The sequence below is a fragment of the Solanum verrucosum genome, unplaced genomic scaffold, assembly GCF_900185275.1.
Source record: "Solanum verrucosum unplaced genomic scaffold, falcon-dt-bn FXZP01000297.1, whole genome shotgun sequence".
Taxonomy (NCBI): Eukaryota; Viridiplantae; Streptophyta; class Magnoliopsida; order Solanales; family Solanaceae; genus Solanum; species Solanum verrucosum.
Genome location: NW_026020215.1, coordinates 1,123,521 through 1,146,639, shown reverse-complemented (window position 1 = coordinate 1,146,639; position 23,119 = coordinate 1,123,521). Strand labels below are relative to the sequence as shown.

At 36.8% G+C, this 23,119-nt stretch overlaps 1 protein-coding gene across 5 annotated transcripts in view; it reads right to left on the bottom strand.

Moving 5' to 3' along the window:
* The window catches only part of LOC125830655 (peptidyl-prolyl cis-trans isomerase FKBP15-1-like), a 1,183,135-nt gene that overhangs the window by 548,584 nt on the left and 611,432 nt on the right, over positions 1-23,119 (bottom strand). Inside the window, exon 7 of one of the 5 annotated variants that reach the window (XM_049509835.1) lies at positions 2,761-2,772. The exons of the other annotated variants lie outside the window; for them this stretch is intronic. The gene's annotated coding sequence lies outside the window, so the exon portion shown is untranslated. Of the gene's footprint in view, positions 1-2,760; positions 2,773-23,119 lie in introns of those variants that run through there. 5 annotated transcript variants of the gene reach the window in all.

Here is a 23,119-nt window from a genome sequence, read left to right as displayed (position 1 = left end):
TTTGTGAATGGATTTTCTTCTATTGCTTCTCCCATGACTAAGTTGACACAAAAGAAGGCTAAGTTTGAGTGGACCGACGAGTGCGAAAGGAGTTTTCAAACCTTGAAAGATAAACTTGTGTCCGCTCCTATATTGTCACTACCGGATGGGCTTGAGGGATTTGTTGTGTATTATGATGCTTCTAGAGTTGGCTTGGGTTGTGTCCTAATGCAAAATGGTAAGGTGATAGCCTATGCTTCTAGATAACTCAAAGTGCATGAAAAGAACTATCCTACACATGATCTTGAATTAGCCGCGGTGGTGTTTGCTTTAAAGATTTGACGTCATTACTTGTATGGGGTACATGTTGATGTGTTCACCGATCATAAGAGCCTCCAATATGTCTTCACCCAAAAAGATCTCAACTTGAGACAAAGAAGGTGGCTAGAATTTCTTAAAGATTATGATATGAGTGTGCATTATCATCCCAGTAAAGCTAATGTGGTGGCGGATGCTTTGAGTAGGGTGTCTATAGGTAGCCTAGCTCATGTTGATATTGGTGATAGGGAAATGGCTAGGGAGGTGCATCGGTTGGCTAGGTTGGGGGTTAGGTTGGAAGAGGTTGGTAATGGTGGTGTGGTCGTTGTTGATGGTGCTAGGTCTTCCTTGGTTGATGAGGTGATAGCAAAACAAGATCTTGACTCTTCCTTGTTAGAATTGAAGGCCTTGGTGAAAGAGGGCAAGGTGGAAGTTTTCTCCCAAGGGGGAGATGGTGCCCTTAAGTACCAAGGTAGGTTGTGTGTGCCTTGTGTTGATGGTTTGAGGGAGAAAATTCTTGAGGAGGCTCATAATTCTTCCTACTCCATTCACCCCGGTTCCACCAGAATGTATAGAGATTTGAGGGATGTGTATTGGTGGGGAGGCATGAAGAAGGACATTGCCAAATTTGTCTCCGGTTGTCATAGTTGTCAACAAGTCAAGGCCGAACATCAAAGGCCGGGTGGTCTGACCCAAGACATAGAGATTCCTACTTGGAAGTGGGAAGAAATTAATATGGATTTTGTAGTTGGTTTACCCAAGACTAGAAAAGGTTTTGATTCTATTTGGGTGGTGGTTGATAGGATGACAAAATCCGCTCATTTTCTACCGGTAAAGACAACATATGGGGCGGAAGATTATGCAAGGTTATATATTCATGACTTGGTAAGGTTGCATGGGATTCCTCTATCCATCATATCGGACCGTGGTACTCAATTTACTTCACACTTTTAGAAGTCCTTTCAAAGGGGTCTAGGTACGAGAGTTAAGCTTACTACGGCCTTTCACCCGCAAACGGATGGACAAGCCGAAAGGACTATCCAAACACTTGAGGATATGCTTAGGGCTTGTGTATTGGAGCTTAAGGGTAGTTGGGAGGATCATCTTCCATTGATTGAGTTTTCCTATAACAATAGCTATCATTCTAGCATCGGTATGGCTCCTTTTGAGGCTCTCTATGGGAGGCGTAGTAGATCACCGGTTGGGTGGTTTGAGGTTGGTGAGGTGGCCTTGTTAGGACCAGATCTAGTTATGGAGGCTCTTGAGAAGGTTAGGATGATTAGAGAAAGGTTGAAGACGGCCCAAAGTCGCCAAAAGTCCTATGCCGATGTGAGGAGAAGGGCTCTTGAATTCCAAGTTGGTGATTGGGTCTATTTGAAGGTGTCACCCATGAAGGGTGTGGTTCGTTTTGGTAAGAAGGGCAAGTTGAGCCCAAGATACGTGGGTCCTTATAAGGTGATGGGGAGAATTGGCAAGGTAGCTTATGAGTTGGAATTGCCTAGTGAGATGGATTTGGTTCATCCGGTATTTCATGTGTCTATGTTGAGGAAGTGTGTGGGTGATCCGAATGCCATTGTGTCTCTTGATGTTGTGGGTGTTGTTGAAGATAATTTGACCTATGAAGAGGTTCCGGTCCAGATTTTAGATAGACAAGTGAAGAGGTTGAGAAACAAAGAGGTGGCTTCCGTTAAAGTCCTTTGGAGAAATCAACAAGTTGAAAGTGCTACTTGGGAGGCCGAAGCGGACATGCAAAGGCGATATCCTTATCTTTTCCAATCCACTCAAGCCTAAGGTATTAATTTAAGCCCTTTATAAAATCTCAGGTCTTAAGTTCAGCCCCCATGTCATTGCATACATTCATGTTTAAATTGACAAGTTCATTGTGGTTTTACAACTATGTTGAGGTTTTTGAAATAAGATGTAAGTGCATTGTTGCATCCTTATGTGGGCTGATATTGCCATGTTTGTGTCCCTCATGTACGTTTCTTTAACATTCAGGGACGAATGTTCCCAAGGGGGAGATATTGAAACGACCCCAAAAATGCCTGAAAATGTGCTTCAGAAACACCTATAATTGTAATTTCCATATATCTCAAAATTCGTGCATGATTTCAGAAATTCGACTTCATATTCTTATTCAGGGGGTAAAATTGAGTGGGAAATGGGTCTAACCCTAATTTTAGAGCAACCGTATCAAAATTCGAAAATCGCAAAAAATGTGATTTTCAGGGTCAACTTTAAAGAGGCATATCTCTTAGCACACAAGGAACTGGAAGGGCCACTACCTATTAAATTAAAGAACTTCGAGTTATCTTTCCAATGCAATTGGTTTCACCTCATTCCGAGTTAGGATGAAGGAGTTATGATCATTTTCGTAAAACCTGTCCGGGCAGAATCGCAATTTCCAGTAAGCTACGTTACTGTAGCGGCTGGGACGTTTTTCTTTTATAAAAAAAAGGATTGTCCCATACTTAGTTATATTTCTTTCTAGCTTCAAAACACTCAAAAACACTCTCTAAACACTCTCCAAAATTCCACCAAGATCTTCAACCAAATTCAAACATCTCAAGTTCTAATTCCGGATTCAAGACTCAATCTCAAGCATCAATTCTCCATTCCAATCATCATCAAGGATTCTCCAAAGTTGAGGTATGTGGGTTGATTGTGGAAACCTTCCTTTCCACAAGTCCAACCATTTATCCTCTATTTTACTTCAACTTTATGGGTCCTTATGATCATTTATGAACTCTTGAATTATGGAATTACTACTACACATTCTATTATGGTCTATTTTTGCATATTATCATGAAATGGAATTATTATGTGATGTTATGGTTTTCATGCTTCCATGATCAAATTATGAAGGTTGATATATATATGTATGTTGTTGGTGGGCTGATTTATATGTATTTTGGAATTGGTTGGACTTAGTACTCTTGAAAGACATGATTTTATCTACATGAGCAATAGCCCACCATGTGTTTGATAAAATGCCATTTATAGAATTCATAGGAAATGGAAGGTCCAATGTACATCCTATGAGTCGGATGATTATACAATTATTGAAATGATGATGAAAGGGATACATGTATATGATTTTCTCAATATAGTGTTGTGAGTCGACCAAGCCTAGTACGGGGGGGTAGTAGGCCCGTATAACCGTATCGAGGGGTTGGTACCTTGGTTGCCTAGTACGGGGGGTAGTAGGCCCGTATAACCATATCGAGGGGTTTGTACCTTGGTCCCTAGCTCGGGGGGTGGTAGGCCCGGGTAACCACATTGAGGGGTTTGTACCTCTTTCGCCTCTCCAAGGGGGTGGTAGGCCTTGGAAAATACTATATTGATGGTCACTCGCCACACATGTACTACGTCCCACTAAATATGATTTTTATGTAAGCATTATTATACATATCATTTCATTAATATGCTATCTATCGGGTATGATTATGCATTTTTCCTATGATGTCCATCTATTGTAGCATTGCATTGCATCCCATATACTTAGTACATTCAAACGTACTAACGCATACTCTATGCCTACATGATGTCACCATGTAGGGACCAGAGCACCGCTTGACCATCCTCCTCCGCGTGGCTAATACGATTTCCTATCAAGGTTATTGGTGAGTCCTCCATTCCGGGGACGTTGCTCATGATCTTTTGCTATGTATAAGACTTTTTCTTTTTAGTTATGTTTTGACTATGAGGGTGAGCCCGGTGGTTTGTCTTGGCCCCCGCTAAGTACTCATGTTTAGAGGTGGTGTTGGACAAGTTGTGTTTTATGCTTGAGCTTGACTCATCTATGGTATTTATGTATCATTCCCTTTTTTTTCTTGCTCCCTTAGTCCCGATTTCCCCTTGATTATGCTTATCGCTTATGGTCATTTTAATTGCTTCCGCGACCAAGGATGTGTAATGATATGCTATGAGGCTTGTTTGGGGTTCCTTCGGGTTCCCCATTCGCCGGTCACGTCTAGGCCCTAAGCTTGGGTCGTGACATCAACTTTCGCATTATCTACCTCAATGCCTTTCTCAGAAATTTGATGACCTAGAACTATCCCTTCTTTCACCATAAAGTGGCACTTCTCCCAATTCAACACCAGATTACAATCTTCACACCTTTTCAGTACCTCAACCAAATGATTCAGACATCGATCAAAAGAGTCACCTACCACAGAGAAATCATCCATAAATACCTCAATAGTGTCCTCCACCATATTAGAGAATATTAACATCATACAACGCTGGAAGGTTCCTGGAGCATTGCACAACCCAAATGACATCTTTTTTAAGGCGAAATTCCCATAAGGGCAAGTGAAAGTGGCCTTCTCTTGGTCCTCCGGAGCTATAGAAATCTGATTGTAGCCCGAATAACCATCAAGAAACAATACCAACCCTTACCAGCAAGTCTATCCAACATCTGATCCATAAATGGCATATGGAAATAGTCCTTTTCTGTCTAAGCATTTAGCTTCTAGTAGTCCATGCAGACTCTCCATCCAGTCACGAGCCGCATCGGAACAAGCTCGTTTCTCTCATTAGGCACCACAGTAATCCCACCTTTCTTGGGAACACATTGAACAGGGCATACCCAACTACTATCTGCAATGGGATAGATAACTCCAGCATCCAACCACTCGATGATCTCCTTTTTAACTACCTCTTGCATAGGTGGATTTAATCTTCTTTGGTGCTCAATACTAGGTTTGTGATCTGGCATGAGTTGGATTTTGTGGGAACAAATACCAGGAGGAATCCCAATAATATCCGCAATAGTCCACCTAATAGCTCGCTTGAACCTCTTTAACACAGTCACCAAGCACTCTATTTATCTCGCATTTAGATCTGCCGCAATGATGACCGGCAAAGTGTTATCTCTGCCTAAGAATGCATACCTCAAATGTGGTGGTAGAGCCTTAAGCTCCAATTTCGGTGCCTCCACTATAGATGGTCTCACGGGTGGAGACTCACGATTATTCATGTGTAATTCATACTTTTTTTTGTTTTGACCGATATTCACACCTATCTAGTGCTGCTACCAACTCATCGTACTCTTCAATACCATCACTATCGAAATTCATCATAACTGCTGCTAGTGCCTCAACACCGAGTCACTCTTCCATTTGCACTTCTGTTCCACTGTCAACTCTGTAAGTTATAGCAAATACCGTTTGGAGATCACCACTCTGCTTCATGAACCTACAAATATTGAAAATTGCTTCTTCATTGTTCAGTCTGAACTTCATCTATCCCTTCTCCATATCAACTAATGCACGACTTGTGGCAAGTAATGGTCTCACAAGGATGATGGGAACATCAAAATCAACCTCATAGTCAAGAATCACAAAATCCGTTGGAAAGATGAACGAGTCCATTTTTACTAGCACATCATGGAGTACACCAATAGGCCTTTTCACGGTTCGATCGGCCATAAGTAGCCGCATCATAGTAGGCTCTGGATCCCCTAGACCCAACTTCTTATAAATAGACAATGACATGAGGTTGATGCTAGCACCAAGATCACGCGATGCCTTAGCAAAGTGTAACAACCCAATAGTACATGGGATCGTGAAAGCACCAGGGTCTTCCTTGTTCTGCACAAGAGATCTTGTAGCAATAGCACTACAATGTTGCAATCTATCATCATCTTTAAAACTCATAGACCTTTTCTTTGTCACCATATCTTTCATAAACTTCGCATACCCAGACATTTGCTCCAAAGCTTCTATCAAAGGAACATTGATGGAAAGCTGTTTCAACATAGTAATAAACCTATGATATTTACCATCTTCAGTCTTCTTCACTAACCTCTGTGGAAAAGGTGGTGGAGGTCTAGGTATGGGGACCACTTTCTGAGATATCTCTGTTTCTTTCTCTATCACATTCTCAGACTCTTCTCTAACCTATACCACATCATCTTCTTTTCTAATCTCAACATCCACCACAGACGGCATAGGTGGATTTATGGTTTACTTACCCCCTCGAGTAGTAACTGCCATACAATGACCATCATTCTTTGGATTCTGGATGGTGTTGCTAGGAAGAGTACCAGGTTGACGTGGGTTCACTGTAGTAGACAACTGAGTCATCTGCTGCTCTAGATGCTTTATTGACACTACATGGGCATCAACATTTTGACCAATACCAAACAAGTCGTTTCTCATCTCCTTCACATTCTCATCAATTGCATCAAACCTTCTCATCATCATCTGCATCATATCTTCAATACGCACCATATTGCCTCCAACTTTCCTAGTACCGGATTCCAAATTTTGAGGAGGAACATAAGGTCCACCCCGATCGTTTCTGTTGCCATAGTTGTTCCGATTGTAGTTGTTGTCGCGATTGAAGTTCCCATCCCTGACATATTGACCCTCTCAGTTGTAATTGCCATAGTTCCGACCTTGGTTTCCTTGACCTTGGTGCCAATTGTCCATGTTGGATCCTTGGGCGTTTGGTCGGAAACCCCCTGTCTGATCATTCACCGCATAAGCATCATCTTCATAGTAACATTCTTCAATTGGTGGTGGAGTTCTAGTCAAGTAGTTCACAATATTTACCTTTTCCGCACTTCCGCTCACATGCTTCAATACTAACCCTAACTCGGTTCTCATTTGAGCCATCTCCTCACGAATCTCATCCGCAGACTGGTTGTTCATAGTATGAACGACAAATGTGTTTCTCCCAGTATCCGACCTCCTAGTGCTCTATGCTTTATTGTTGCGAGAGATTTTCTCCAGCTTTTCTGCAATCTGCGCGTATGTGCACTCACCATATGATCCTCCAGCTATAGTATCAAACACTGCTTTATTGTTGTCATCCTGACCTTGATAGAAATATTCCTTCAGCAACTCATCATCAATACGGTGATTTAAAACACCTCTTTCAAATGCAGTGAATCTGTCCCAAGAGCTACTCACAGACTCTCCAAGTAATGCTACAAAATTATTGACCCTATCTTTGTGATTGAGCTTCTTGGACATTGGATAATATCTTGCTAAGAACACATCCCTCAGTTGATCCCATGTATAGATTAAGTTATAAGGAAGCTCAGTGAACCATACAGCAACATCGCTTGTCAGTGATAGATGGAACACTCACAACCCGATGACATCCATATCTAAGTCTGGTCGATCTACACAGCTTTTGCAAACCACCCTTAGCTTGGCTATGTGAGCATGTGGGTCCTTTGACGGTGACCCCGAGAACAAGCCCCTTGCTGTAAGCATCTGCATCAAGCTGCTGGTCACTGCAAATGTGTGCCCCGGAGGCAAAGGGGGTAAGACAAGAGGCCCATCTGAGTCAGGAATATTGACGTTTTCCCTATAGTTGTCATGCAGTCGTGGGCCTGGTGGGTCCTTCACCCTCAATGCATCTCCCAATTGATTTTCAGCTGGAACCCGGTTGTCCCCACCAACTACCCTCAGAGGTTGCAACTCAACTTCATCACTTATATTGCCTCCGATAGGATTAACTTGAACTCCTTGATTATTTATTCTTCGTAAAGTTCGGTTCAACTCTGGATCGTAAAGACTAAGTGGTTCACCCTGGCTCTGTGTACTTGGCATACACTAGAGTCAGAACCTGAGAGAGACAAAAACAAAAAGAAAAATTAAAATTAGGATGTATTTGACTAGCGTGTCAGTTAAAATAAATCTAAAAGCCAAATTCCCCGGCAACGGCGCCAAAATTTGATACCCTCAAATTACACCTCCCTAAAGAAGCATAAACAATCGTTATCAAGTAAAAAACCCAACTTGTAGGTTGGGGTCGATCTTACGAGGAAAATGGTTTAGACTTTACTTTAACCAACAATTATATTCAATTAGTCAATTTACTTGCAGAAACAATTAATTAAAGGGGGGGGGGGGGTTTGTGAAACAAATTGGAAGAACTCAATAAGTAATCAGTAATCAAAAGTCAATTTTGGTTGTTATCAAGATGAGACAATTAACTAGGGTATACATGTTCCCCACAAGCTCATAACGCAGTGATCCTAGTAATAGCAATTCTTTCCTAGTGTACTACATGCAAAGTGATAAGTTAGGTATCTCTAAATCTTTGGTCCGGCATCTAGAGAATTTCACCCCGCACCTTGGTCCGACGCGTGTGTATAATTTACTAACCCTTACATTTACCTCATATTAGACATCACATCGATGTTTGGCTTAGTTATTACTTCGCACCAATCGACACTAGCCTATTAGATAGTATCACACTAAATCTATGTTGATAATTCTTTTCTTGTTGATTACCTCCTTGGTCCAGCAAGTAGCAACAAGGCGAGTTCTAACGTTTGCAACTGCTAAAAAGACTTCTAAACGGAAGAATTATCAATGTATCACCACACTATTCAAGAATTGCTTATTTACTATTCATACTTTGTTAATCGCTCATGGTTCCCACAACCCTAGTTGTGGAGTTTAGTTATCCATAATCAAATGAACACAATTCATTGTTTTAGATGAAAGAATTATGAACCTACGTAAGAAGAATAATAAACTCAGAAATTTAACTTAAATTGCAACTCCGAAATCTTCAAAACGATCTTAGGAAATTAATAACTGCTAAAGTTGCAAGTTAATCTCCCAAGTCAAGAACTATAATAAAAGTAATAAAATCCAACCCCAAAAATGAGGTTTACATGTCCTATTTATAGAAAACAAGTCCTAAATAAAAAGGGAAACAAAATAAGGAAAGTTTGTTTAGGCACGCATTTTCATTCCACGAGACTGACTCACGGACTGTCAATGGATCTACGGTCCGTGAGTCCCTTCCGTTATCCAGGACTTAGAAAATATTTCAGCTTCCAAAAATCAGCTTCTCTAAAGCAAACGACTGGAACTGCAGGACGGATCGTAGATCAATCCCTCTCCGTAGCTCCACACTTAGAATCTTCAAAAATCAGGTACTAGAACCCTCGCAGTATCAATCTACGGATCAATAGTACGGTTCGTAGATCAATCTACAGACCGTCAATGGTCACCGTGGTTCCACACTTGGTCAGATTTCCCTGATTTGCCTTTCATGCCTTGCCTGATGATATACGACCACCATCTACGGAGCGTCAATGGACCTACGGTCCGTAGATAACCTCCGTAGATGCCCTTTTCTGCATTTCTTTCAGCTGTCTCTTTACTTCCGCGCCTGAACATCTTTCTTGCAAAATATGATACAAACACATTAAAACCAATACAAAACGGCCCTAGACACACACAAATTGTAAGTGAAATGTATTAGAAATACCGTAAACTCACGGTATATCAAGTGTGCCACATATATAATTAGAAGGCTTCAACTTTTAGAAACTACCTCAGTTCTTTCATACTCATTTTGTGCGATAAAGTTTATCTTTATAAAAGTTTCTTTCTAACTCGTGCTTAAGCGTATCTTTCAGATCATGCCTCTACAAAGAGATGTCCGAGGTTGTCCTACCATAAGGAATGTTGAGGATGAAAAGGTACCTGCGTTGTTTTCAATGCTGAGTTTCTTCGGTTGCTCCACCAGATCGAGTTGCACCTAGATGAGCTACTCCAGGAACCGACAGAGGGGCAAACCATCTTTATGCTATCACTAGTCTCCAAGAGAAAGAGAATTCTCCAGATGTTGTCATTGGTATGATCAAAGTCTTTACTTTTGATGTTCATGCTTTGCTAAATCCAGGAGCGATTCTATCTTTTGTGACTCCTTATGTTGCTATGAATTTTAATATCCTTCTTGAGAAACTTCTTGAGCCCTTCAGTGTTTCTATACCTGTTGGTGAGTCTATTCTAGCTGAGAGAGTTTATCGTGGTTATACAATTTCTGTAAATCACAAGGACACCTTGGCCGACTTAGTTGAGTTAGATATGGTAGATTTTGTTGTCATTCTAGGTATGTGTTGGCTTCATTCCTGTTATGCCTCAGTTGATTGTAGAACTCGAGTTGTTAAGTTCCAGTTTCCTAATGAGCCAATTATTGAGAGGATGATTAGTTCAACAGTTCCTAAGGGTCGTTTCATTTCATACCTTAAGGCTAGAAAGTTAGTTTCCAAGTGGTGCATCTAACACTTAGTCCGAGTTAATGACTCTAGTGTTGAGACACCACTTATTCAGTCAGGTCCAATTGTTAGAGAGTTTCCAAAAGTCTTTCCAGATGATCTTCCCGGAGTCCCTTCTGAGAGAAAAATAGACTTCGGTATAGATATTTTTCCCGACACTCATCCTATATCTATTCCGCCATATAGAATGTCTCCAGCAAAGTTGAAAGAGTTAAAAGAGCAGTTGAAAGATCTTCTTGAAAAAGGTTTTATTCGACCAAGTGTCTCACCTTGGGGCGCTCCGGTCTTATTTGTGAGAAAGAAAGATGGTTCTCTTAGAATGTGCATAGATTACCGTCAGTTGAATAAGGTTACTATCAAGAATAAATATCCTCTTCCGAGAATTGATGATCTCTTCGATCTACTTCAGGGTGCACTTGTTTTTCTAAGATAGACCTCAGATCTGACTATCATCAGTTGAGAGTAAAAGAAAGTGATATCCCTAAGACAACTTTAAGGACCCGCTATGGTCATTATTAGTTCCTAGTTATGTCCTTTGGTTTGACTAATGTCACACCCCATTTCGAACTAGTCGAAACAGTTCACAACATAATATGACTAACACTCTGATTTTGAAAAAAATGTTTTTTTTTAGTGTCGCCACCTAAATTTTAAGGAAAATATTAGGAAAACTATTTAAATATGTGAATGTAAACTCTGTTTTGATTTGCGAAACTAGTGAGATTATGAGTAAGAGTTTTGGTTACTCGAGGGGAAGGTATTAAGAATCCCTCAAAGCCTATCTGAAGATAGTCCTTAAATTCAATTTAGGAAGATATAATTAGGAAAAAACTTGTTTATTTATTTTCTTTAAAATCAATGGTAAGTAAATCTCGTTAGTTTTTAAAAAAATGTAAAATACAAGGTACGACATATATACGTTTATTAAATAAAATCAATAGTAGTATGTTTATCATATGGTAAAAATAAATAAATAAATGTACTAAAAATGTATGACAATTTTATATGTTAAAAAAATATATAGATGTGTCTTATATAAATGTATCAAAAATAAATGTTGAGTTTAAAGGATATGAAAAATTTGTCGTTTTATCTGTATATAAAATTAAGATGTAAAGAAAAATAAAAATGAGATAGTAACCGAGTATAAATATGTAGTAGTATGTGTAAAAATATGTTTTTGAATGAAAATACATAAATGTTAAAATATTATATAAAGTTTGTAATCTTTAAGTATGGTAGGTACACATAGGTTGTTTAAAACATATGAATATTTATTATTTATTTACATGTTGGGAAAAAATTGACAATAGATTATATGTAGTAAAATAATATGTATATGAAAGTTATAAGTTATAAAAATAAATAAGTAATTTCGTAAAAGAGATAACAGATATGAGAAAAATAACATGAAGTGTAACAAAATAATAAGTTACGTATAGAGAAAAACTAAAGAAAATATAAGATTTGTACCTTTTTGCGTATGACATATATATATATATATATATATATATATATATATATATATATATATATATATATATATATATGTATGTACCTTGTATTTTGAACATGTTGGCATATCTAAAATCTTGAAATAATATGTTAAGAAATTAAAATATTATAGTAATATTTGATTTTAAAAAAAAGTGATAATGGTAAATATATTTTCGAAAAGGGGTGATGTATAAAATGATCCCAACTATTGGGCCTCATCCCAAACCATTGTTCTTCTACCTTAAGTTTTATAAGGGTCTAGAAATCGTCACATAATTTTAAGGACCTACTAGGAAACTATGTACTAAGTACCTATTTGTGAGGTTAAAAACTGACTGATATGAGGGAAATAAATATATACAAAGTTGGCGGCATTTACATAAATAAGAGTTTAGAAAAATATTTAATAATGGTGTGTAGAATAACAAAAAAGAAATAAAAATTAAACTTCGAGAAAATAAATTTTAAGAAGATGTAAGAACAATTATTTCAAGTCCTTTCTTTCTTTTAAAATCTTGTGGCCAGTGACTCGAGGCGAAAAAATAAAATTTTAAGCCAAGCAACAAAAGGTTCAACAATTTTAAGACTTCAAATAGAAATTTGTAACACTCAAAACCTGCACTTTCAAGTTCTTGAAAGATTACACTTCTTACCGAAATATTAAAATTTGAAATCGCATAACTCCGATCCAGAAATCTGGATATTTAATTTTTTAAAACAGAGGGTTCTTTCCCTCAGAAAATTTACATTTTTCATACCTAAGTTGCTATCCTTTAAAGTGGTGATGTTTTTTTTCTTAACTTTAAAATATGCACCCCTTTTTAAAACTAGAAATACATCATTTTAAACCCAAATTCGCTCATCATAATACTCTCATAACATAGCTTTTTTTTTTGTTTCAAAAATACACATTTTTTGCACAAAAAAAATCTGCACTAAAGCTGTTGTAAAGCTGCAGATTTTTTAGCTCTCAAAATGTGCAATTTTACACTTCAAAGCTCACAAAAAAAAGGATTGTGTTTTGAGCCCCAAAAACTTGCAATTTATATACTCAAATTCTTCCTCTTTTGAATCCAAAATTCAGCACTTTTCAAGCTCGAAATGCTGTATTTTTTAACAATAAAAATGCACTTTAAAAAACCATACTTTAGACACTTCTTTGCAACTAAAATGTTGAGTAACAAATAAAACTTAACTAGAAAATAACGCTATAAGCTAAGTGGCTATACTAAACCCAATATCTAAAGGCAAACAAGGTGGGCGACTACGTCTTATTATCGTTCTCAATTGGTTTCTATAAACCCAAACAAAAATAAAGCAAGCATAAATATAAATGTGAAAAACATTAATATGGGAAATGTTAGTCAAAAATAGCAACACACATATATATATAAAGCACATGAAACTTTGAACTAAGAAAGAAGTGTTGGACATTATTGACGCAATGAAGGCTGCTAGACACGAGTAGATAATATAGTAGGCTGTTGGTCGCTTCTCTGAATTGGACAGAGATGGAGTAATATCACAACTCCGAATGCGCTCCCGAGTGTACATGTGAATTAAAGGAAAAAAAATAGAAAGATTAGAAAGTGGACTTCGAAATATCAGAAAGAGTGTAAAAACAAAGATCATGTAGTCGTCTTTTACCCAGGTTTCAATTGACTTACACCAACAAATATGTTCCCAAAGATGTGTTTTTTTTTTTATTACATGCAGGTCAACATCTTTCTAAATTAGTTTACGTTAGTTAGACTTAAAGTTCAAGCTATGAAGGGATCCTAAATATTTACTATAGCATAGGAGCCTTTACTCATGCACAACAATCATATCACGTATAGTTTATGGGGAAGACACAATTGATATTTACACCCTTATTAACACATAAAGGACTTAATGATAAAAGTAATAGCTATTCCTTACCGATTCATAGTACTATAAGATCCCGAGATATCTCATTATTTAAGATCATAGAAAAAGGGAAGATTCAAATAAAGAAAAATCTGGTTGTGTGCAGATCTCCGATTAAGTAAATAATGCACTTTTAGACTTCAAAAATAATTCAAACAACCAACAAAATGTTATTATGTGATCAAGATAGATATCTTTTTTTCAACTTTATATAAAAAATAATGTCTTCCTACCCGCATATAAAAATGTACATGCCAAGGATGTGTATTTTGGTTCATGTTGATTATTCTATATGCTTAAGCTTGGTACTCACACATATATGCAATAAAGAGCAAGGTATAGGTTCAATCAAATTAATCACCCCAAGATAGGCAAAAAACAGAAGATGAGAGGAGCTAGGAACATTCGAACATTCTTACGTTCATTCTGTGAACCAAAATAAAATAAAGGAGGCAAGTAACGATCTGATTTGATAACATTATAAAGCAAAGAAATACTTCTAGAGAAGGTGAAACACAAACAGCGAAGTAGATCAAGATTATACTCGAGCTGGTTCAGTCTGCCATCAAGTTAATAAGTAAATGCTTATTTAGCGTCCTTGGTTTTACGTGAACATAGGCAGTTTTGTTGTGTGTCAATACTTTTGAGAGGAAAAGAAAAAAAATATGCAGCCGTCCAATCCTTTATATTACAAAGCTATCCTAGAATTCTTCTAACCACTTAGTCGAGATGTAAGAACAAAGAGAGAAACTTATCAAAATTTCATTAATAAAAAAACAGAGAACGTTTTCCGAAAATCAAAGAGAACAACTGGACAACAAGCATTCATAGTGTTTTATGCCTTTGGGAGTCCCTTTCATGTTAAACTAAAGGTTGACAACATTATGGTGCCCATCCCAACGAATATACCAAAAGAAAACAGTCGGATAACCAAGAAGATGTACAAATATTTCAATGATTCCGCAATTGGCAGCTGGCCATGCTTAAAATAATTTTTACACTTCATGTAACTTATACAATCAGGGATTGCTTCGGTATAGATATCCAGAATAGGCGTTGATCAACCTCAAGTGTAAAGATTTAATTAATAAGCACGTCGTAGTAGGTTATAGCTAAAATATTTTTTTTTAAAAAGTTGTAGTGTTACTGCCCTGCTTATATCTAGGAGTGGCAGGACCTGGATTCGCGAGCTTTTTATAGAGACATGACAAGATTAACTAAAGTGCAATTCTATACTAATATGAAATAAGAGTTCTCATGAGTTACACCACCATTAGAAAGCGAGATAAGCATCGGAAACAAAAAAAAAAGACACCAAACAGTATGTGCATTTTAAACCAGACAAATCAAACTCACAAAATTTTGAAAAAAAAACACAAATGGCCAAACAGATCATCCAAATGCTCAAGGAAACATGTTTTAGAATAAGAGATCATGGTAACACAAAAGTATAAATGATGAGAATGTTAAACCAAGTGACTACGAATTCGGAACAACTAAGAGGATAAGGTTTTAAAGTTTAAACGACAAACAACAGTCTTTGAACCAACAATAACTACAAAGAGAGGGAGAAACGTTCATAATCGGAAATTAAACCATGACTTTTCAGAACTAGATTAGACTACATTCAGTCGAGAAACTCGAACGGGATTAACATTTTCAGTGATTCATATATACACATCCTGAATCATATTCAAATTGAATAAAGAATAAGGGAGATGTATATCATTGTTAAACAAAAACTTAATTGTAGTCAAGTAAAAGGCAAAATCTGAATAAGCAGATTAAGAACCTTAATTGAAATTATCAAAAATCAACCAAAAACGACCAACTAAAGTTTGAACAAAATAAGGGCGAGTCACTGTACCTTTTCAAGAGCAACAAACAAGAGCTTCGGCGTCAAGATTCAACTTAGAACTTCCTCCAACTCGAATTCAACACTAAAACAGACTCGTTGGATTGTTGTTGGCTCTTTTTTTTTAATCGATTCTTAGATTTTCTTACTTGTTTTTCTCCCTATTTTCTGGACTGTTTTTGGACGTTGATGGATGATCTTTTATGAGAATCAAATGGTTCCCTTTTATAGCTAATTTGGGCTCCAAGAATTCAAAATTTGAATTCTTGGAATACCCCCATCTCAGAGCAAACATGAAGGAGAAGAAAAACCTTGGAATATCTTCTTTTTTTCGGATTGATTGAAAAGGGTGAGTGATAGATGGGGCAAGGAACTGTCGGAATTGACATTTTTTCGGCAGCCCAGAGCCATTTCTGACGAAGGGGGTGGGGGATCACGTGGGGCGGTGATGGGACCATGGGAGAGGAGCTTGGGGCGTTGTTTTTTGGGGAAGAGGAAGAGGCATGGGCGGCTGATGGAGAAGACATTCTCTCTGGGAAGAAGAACGTGATTTCTGTGAAAAACAGTATAGGGGGCGGTGGTAGAGTCTATTTAGGAGAAGAAGGTCTTTGGTTATTTTGGGCCGTCTGATCGTTTGATCGGACGGTCAAAAATTAATCAAGAGTTATATATATATATATATATATATATAATAGAAAAATGTTGAATTAAATTGGACCCCTAGATGAAATCGGAAGGTTGGGATCGAATCTAGGATTGTGCTTCTTATGTGGCACGCGCGAATTGGCCGAGTTAAAATAAATTGGATTGCCAAATTTTACTCAAATTAACTCCATTTAAATTATAACCTCTTCTTTATTAAATAGACATAGTTTATTAAATTAAAAATAATAATTTTGCAAAACTAGCTTATTTGTTAAAATTAGTGATTAGAAAAATAAAATTAATATAAATTATCAACTCATTAATTAATTAAGTCTTTCTAATTTTGAAAAATGCCAAAAGAAATATTCATCGCAATAATAGAAATTATATTTAATTGAAAAAATCGAGCTAACCCTTAAGAAAAATATTTATTTGACGTGAAATCTAAAAATGAGAAAGTAGTAATATAATATATTTAATTTTTATAAAAAAAATAGTATTTATGAAATAAAAATAAATAGTAAGTAAAAATCTGTTCGTATTCCTACAATTCTGTAACATATATATACTTTATTATTTTTACTATTATTAAAACTTTAGTTAAACAAATGTGGAGAGCCAAAATTGGGTGTCAACAACTAATGATCCTGCAACATTCATGGATCTTATGAACAAAGTATTCAAGCCTTATCTAGACATGTTTGTTATCGTATTCATTGATGACATTCTAATCTATTCAAGGAATAAGGAAGATCATGCTAGTCATCTCAGAATAGTCCTTCAAAATCTCAAGGACAGAGAGTTGTATGCTAAATTTTCTAAGAGTGAATTTTGGCTTGAGTCTGTGGCATTCCTAGGCCAAATTGTTTTCGGTGATGGGATTCGAGTTAACACTCAAAAGATAGAGGCAGTACAGAACTGGCCTAGGCCCACGTCTCCAACTGATATTAGAAGTTTCTTGGGATCGGCTAGATATTATAGAAGGTTCATCGAGGGTTTTCATCTATTTCATCCCCATTGACTAAGTTGACTTAGAAAATAGTTAAGTTTCAATGGTCTGAAGCTTGTGAGAAAAGCTTTCGGGAATTGAAAAAATGGTTGACTACTTCCCCAGTATTGACCATACCAGAAGGTACGCAAGGTCTTGTGGTATATTTTGATGCGTACAGAGTTGGATTGGGTTGTGTATTAATGTAGAATGGCAAAATTGTAGCTTATGCCTCCAGACAACTTAAGATTTACGAGAAAAATTACCCAACTCGTGATCTAGAGTTGGCTGCTGTAGTATTGGCTTTGAAAATATGACGTCACTATATTTATCGTGTTCATGTAGATGTGTTCACCGATCACAAGATTCTTCAGTATGTGTTTAGTCAGAAAGAGATTAATCTCAGATAGGGGAGGTGGTTGGAGTTACTCAAGTATTATGACATGAGTATTCTCTATCACCCAGGTAAAGCTAACGTCGTTGCAGATGCTTTAAGTAGGTTTTTTATGGGTAGTACCTCCCATGCTGAGGAAGACAAGAAAGAGTTAGCAAAAGATGTGCATAGACTTGCACGATTAGGAGTTTGACTAATGGATTCCAACGAAGGAGGAGTAGTGGTGATGAATAGGGCTGAATCATCATTAGTGTCCGAAGTGAAAGAGAAACAAGACCTAGATCCTATTTTGCTTGAATTAAAGGCAAATGTTCATAAGCAAAAAGTAATGGCTTTTGAACAAGGGGGAGATGGTGTATTGAGGTATCAATGTAGATTATGTGTACCAAGGGTGAATGAACTCCAAGAGAGAATCATAGAGGAAGCTCATAGCTGCAGATATTCTATCCATCCAGGTTCCACAAAGATGTATCGCGACTTGAGAAAAGTCTATTTGTGGAGTAGTATGAAGAAGGGCATAACCGAGTTTGTTGCTAAGTGTCTGAATTGTCAACAAGTCAAGGTAGAGTACCAGAGGCCCGGTGGTATGGCTCAGAATATAGATCTTCCAGAATGGAAGTGGGAGATGATCAATATGGATTTCATTACAAGTTTACCATGGTCTCGCAAACAACATGATTCGATTTGGGTGATTGTAGATCGAATGACTAAATCAACCCATTTCTTACCGATAAAGACTACCCATTCAACAGAAGATTATGCTATATATTCAAGAGGTAGTCAGACTTCATGGAGTTACGGTGTCCATCATTTCAGATAGAGGTGCGCAATTCATCGCACAATTTTGGAAGTCTTTCCAGAAGGTTTGGATTCCAAGGTAAATTTGAGTACTGCTTTTCATCCTCAGACAGATGGTCAAGTAGAGCGCACAATTCAGACTTTAGAGGATATGTTGAGGTCATGTGTGATCAATTTCAAAGGTAATTGGGATGATCACTTACCACTCATAGAGTTTTCTTACAACAATAGTTATCACTCTAGCATCCAAATGGCTCCTTATGAGGCTCTTTATGGGAGATGTTGCAGATCTCCTGTTGGATGGTTTGAAGTTGGTGAAGCTAGGTTGATAGGACCAGACTTAGTTCATCAAGCTATGGAGAAAGTGAAGGTTATTCAAGAGAGATTGAAAACAACGCAGAGTCGTAAAAAATCCTATACAGATGTTAGGAGAAAAAACTTAGAGTTTGAAGTAGATGATTGAGTTTATTTAAAGGTTTCACTCATGAAGGGTGTTATGAGATTTGGTAAGAAGGGTAAACTTAGTCCCCAATATATTGGTCTTTACAGGTAGGGGTGTACATAGGACGGTTTGGTTTGGTTTTTCATTAAAAAACACCTAAACCAATTATGTCGATTTATTAAATCTAAAAACCAAATCAAACCACATAAAGTTGGTTTTTTCAGTTACGACTTTAGTCGGTTCTTTCGGTTTTTTTCGGTTTTTTCAATTTTTTACAACTATACGACATTTGAAAAAGAGATCAAATATATTTTCACTTACCTGTGTGATAAGCTAAACTAAAAAAATGTTAACTGAATAATTCTTTTTGAAAAGACGGTAAAATTCACATGAGTACAAAATATATTTTTTTGAAATATCAATGTTCATTATGTTAAATTAATAAGATTAAAAGCTATAGGCAAACTGAATGCAAAAAAAGTATTTACAAGTAAATTGTTAACTTCGAATTTGAAAAACTATAACAATATAATTGTAACTTCGGATCTTAATATAAAATAAAATATTTACAAATTTTACAAGCCCAAATTTGAAATAAAATTTATAAACATTGAAAACTATAAACTAACTAAAAATATATTAACAAAGTAGATTATAAATAATATTTTCTATCTATAAATAAAATAAAATTTTATATATATATATATATATATTATGTCGGTTTGGTTTGGGTTCGATTTAACTTTTTTTCTTTTAATACCAAACCAAACCAAGAGTGGTCGTTTTTTTGTTCAACCGCCAAACCAACCAAACCAAACCACAAATCATTTTTTTGTTGGTTTGATTTGGTTCGTCGGTTTGGCTTGACTTTACGGTTTGGCTTGTACACCCCTACTTACAGGATATCCAAAAGGATTAACAATGTAGCTTATGGGTTAGAGCTACCGCAAGAGTTATCATCGGTCCATCCGATATTTCACAATTCCGTGTTGAAGAAGTGTATAGGTGATCCTTCACTTATCATACCTACTGAAGATATTGGTATCAAGGATAGCTTATCTTATGAGGAGATTCCTGTTCATATTCTAGATCGTCAGGTTCACAAGTTGAGAACCAAAGAGGTAGCATCAGTCAATGTTCTGTGTAGGAATCAGTTTGTTGAGGAAGCTACTTGGGAAGCTGAGGAGGACATGAAGAAGAGATATCCACATGTCTTTGAGTCCGGAGAGAAATTCCAAACTAAGGTACTAATCATTTTCTTGGCATTTATTTTAAGTTGAACTGTTGTGTTATATAATGCTTGTTAGGTGTTTGAGCTATATGTTAGATGTTACACCCTTAGTCTACTTAGAGTGATCTCATTCGAGGACGAATGTTCCCAAGGGGGAGATATTGTAATATCCCGTCTTAGAAATAACTAGAATTAGAAAGAACTATTTTTGGAAAGAGGAAAAGTTGAAAATTTTGGAAAGTTATGCTAAGTATGAGTTTTGGGTCAACATCAAACAACCATATATTTCAGTACAGGATGATTTAGGTGGCCCATAAGATATCAAATGAAAATTCTTGGAATCTTCTTTCCAACGCCACCAAGTCTGCTAATTTTCGAGCTCGTATGAGGGAGATATGACTGTTTGAAGTCAGGCTGTCTGTTTAAGGAAAATTGCCCAGATTTAAGAGGGGTATTTTGGTCTTTTACTTACCCTATCAGATTTAATTTGTTTTTAGTAATTAATTAGTGGTCTAAACTGATTTGGTTCAGTTTACACAATCCTAAATTACGCTAGGGTTTTAGAAAAGAATTCAAGGAGAGAAAAGAGGACAAATATTAAGGCGTTCATCAAGTTCTTGCGAAATTGAAGGTTTTCTTACGAAATTTTGCCAAGGGTTTGATCCCGAAGAGGTATGTGAGTTCATATAGCGTTGGTCCATTCACCCACGCACCAATCATGTTATTTTCAGCGAAATTCGTTTCTCAAAGTTGAAGGATTTGAGTTCTTGATTATTGAGGTTTTGATGAATTCTTGAGATAAGTGTTGGTGTTTCAAGGGTAGTTTTGAGTAAATTATCGTATACTAACATTGAGTATTCGAATCTAAGTGATTGGGGAAGAAACCATTCGATTCTAGGTGAATTGGGGTTAAAAAATGAGAAATAAAAATTCAGACAGAAAACAAAGTTCCGGGTCCGCATCACGAACCTGTTACTTCAGAGTGAAACTTTCCTATCCGCATCCGGGGAGAACGCAAAATCCATTGTTTTTAAACTTATTTTGCGACCAAATATTATAATGCATCTCCGCGTCGTGGACTTGCTCTTAGAAGTGTTTTTTTGATCGTTTCTCATTATTAATTATCTAAAAACACTCTTAATCATTACGATATCCTTCATATCACAAACATAACCTTGAATTCCTAATTCAAATCCAAGGTAGAGTTAAGAGTCAAGTCTTGAGAGTTCTTCGAGTCATTTTTAGAAGTCTTTTACAAATTTTTTAAACTTGTTTCAGACTTAAGCATTGAGTTTGAGGAAGAGTAGAGCTGAGATCATTTTCTTTAAAATGATATATGGGAACTAAGTATTTCCCAAGAGTAAATATTTTCACATTTAAGATGAGAGGAAACACCAATTTCCAAAAGAGTTTTCATGAGCAGTTCTGAGTACCATCTCTTTTAAGAGATAGATTTTTGAGTAATAATCTCAAACCACAGAGAAAGTCATGTTTTTAAACATACGAGCTAGTCACATTTTGGGAGTAGTATTGAGCATCGATATGGGGAAGAATTCAAATAACTCAAAGTTTTCATAAACCATGTAGCCAATGTGGGTAGAAAGAGTTATACTTTTTAGATGATTCCTTATTGCTTTTTAGCATAGACTAGTGGATCCACTTAATTGAGGAGTTCTATACTCCGGCAAAGTATAGGACAATTCTGGCAGCGTGGGAGAGACATGTATCATCACATAGCTTATAGTGATGGTTGTCAGTTAGAGAATCTCCCACAGAGTTACTTGTATTTTAATATACAAAACTAAGTTATTATTGTGTCTTTAAATAAAATGAGTTGTTATCTACATTGCATCTTTATATTGTATCTTTATTACTGCTTTATATTGAGATGAGTTGAGTCGAGACGAAGTAAGTGTTTCTTTTAGTTCAAGCTTATGTCTTGTTTAGATTTCCCCTCACATGCTCGTACATTTCATGTACTGACGCCATTTGGCCTGCATCTTTTATAATGCAGATACAGGTAACCAGGATCAGCATCCAACACTTCGTTGATCCAGTTGAGCTTCAGAGTTGTTGGTGAGCCTCCTTGCTTTCGGAGGATCCCTTTATTATGTTTTGTCATTTCAGTTGTTAGGATGATCGGGGGGGGGGGGGGGGGGGGGTCTTGTCTCGATATCCCTCATATTATTAGCGGTTTCATAGATAGTTTGACATTATTCATGAGTCTTTTTATTTCCGTTCGTTTATGTTGAGACTTGAGTTGCCACTTTGGCTAGTTGAATGTTATTTCTAAAACATTCTAAGTTATCATTTGAGTTATAGTTACTTTTTAAAGTGCTTTTATTATGAGTAAGTCTTCCGCTAAGAGTTAAGCCAGGCCAAGGGTTCGCTTCGGGTCAGTAATGGCCCAAAATGTAGACTCGGGGAATGACAGAGTAAGTATTTTTGTAAAGTTTTAATGATTTCACTTCTATATTTCCTTACATTCAGTTGAGTATATATCTATATCTACTGCAGTCCTTTCATTATGCTATTTGTTATTCAACTATATTGCATTTTCGTACATTCAATGTACTAATATCATTCGACCTATCTTTTAATGATGCCGATATAGGTTATTAGGATTTTTTGTAAGAGCCCGTTGAGATCATTTTGTCAGCTTTTGAGTAAGACCTCCTTGCTTCTGGAGGACTCCAGTTTTTATGAGTTGTTACTAGTAGTTCTCTTGAGAAGTCGCGGGTCTTGTCCCAACACTCATCCTTGTATACATTAGAGGCTTCATAGATAGATAGTTTTTGAGAGTCTTTCAGTTTTAGATATTTTATTTAAAACTTATGTTTCATACTCAGTATATTCAGCAAAGTTTTGAGATTCAGTAAATTGTTTTTAAACGTTTCTTTCAATTTGATGCTTATGTATGCTTGAGTTAGTCTTCCGCTTGTAGCCATCCAAGATGAGGGTTCGTTTGAGGGCCAACAGTGGTTCACGAGTGTTGGCCATGTTCAGGGTGTAATCTCGGGTCGTG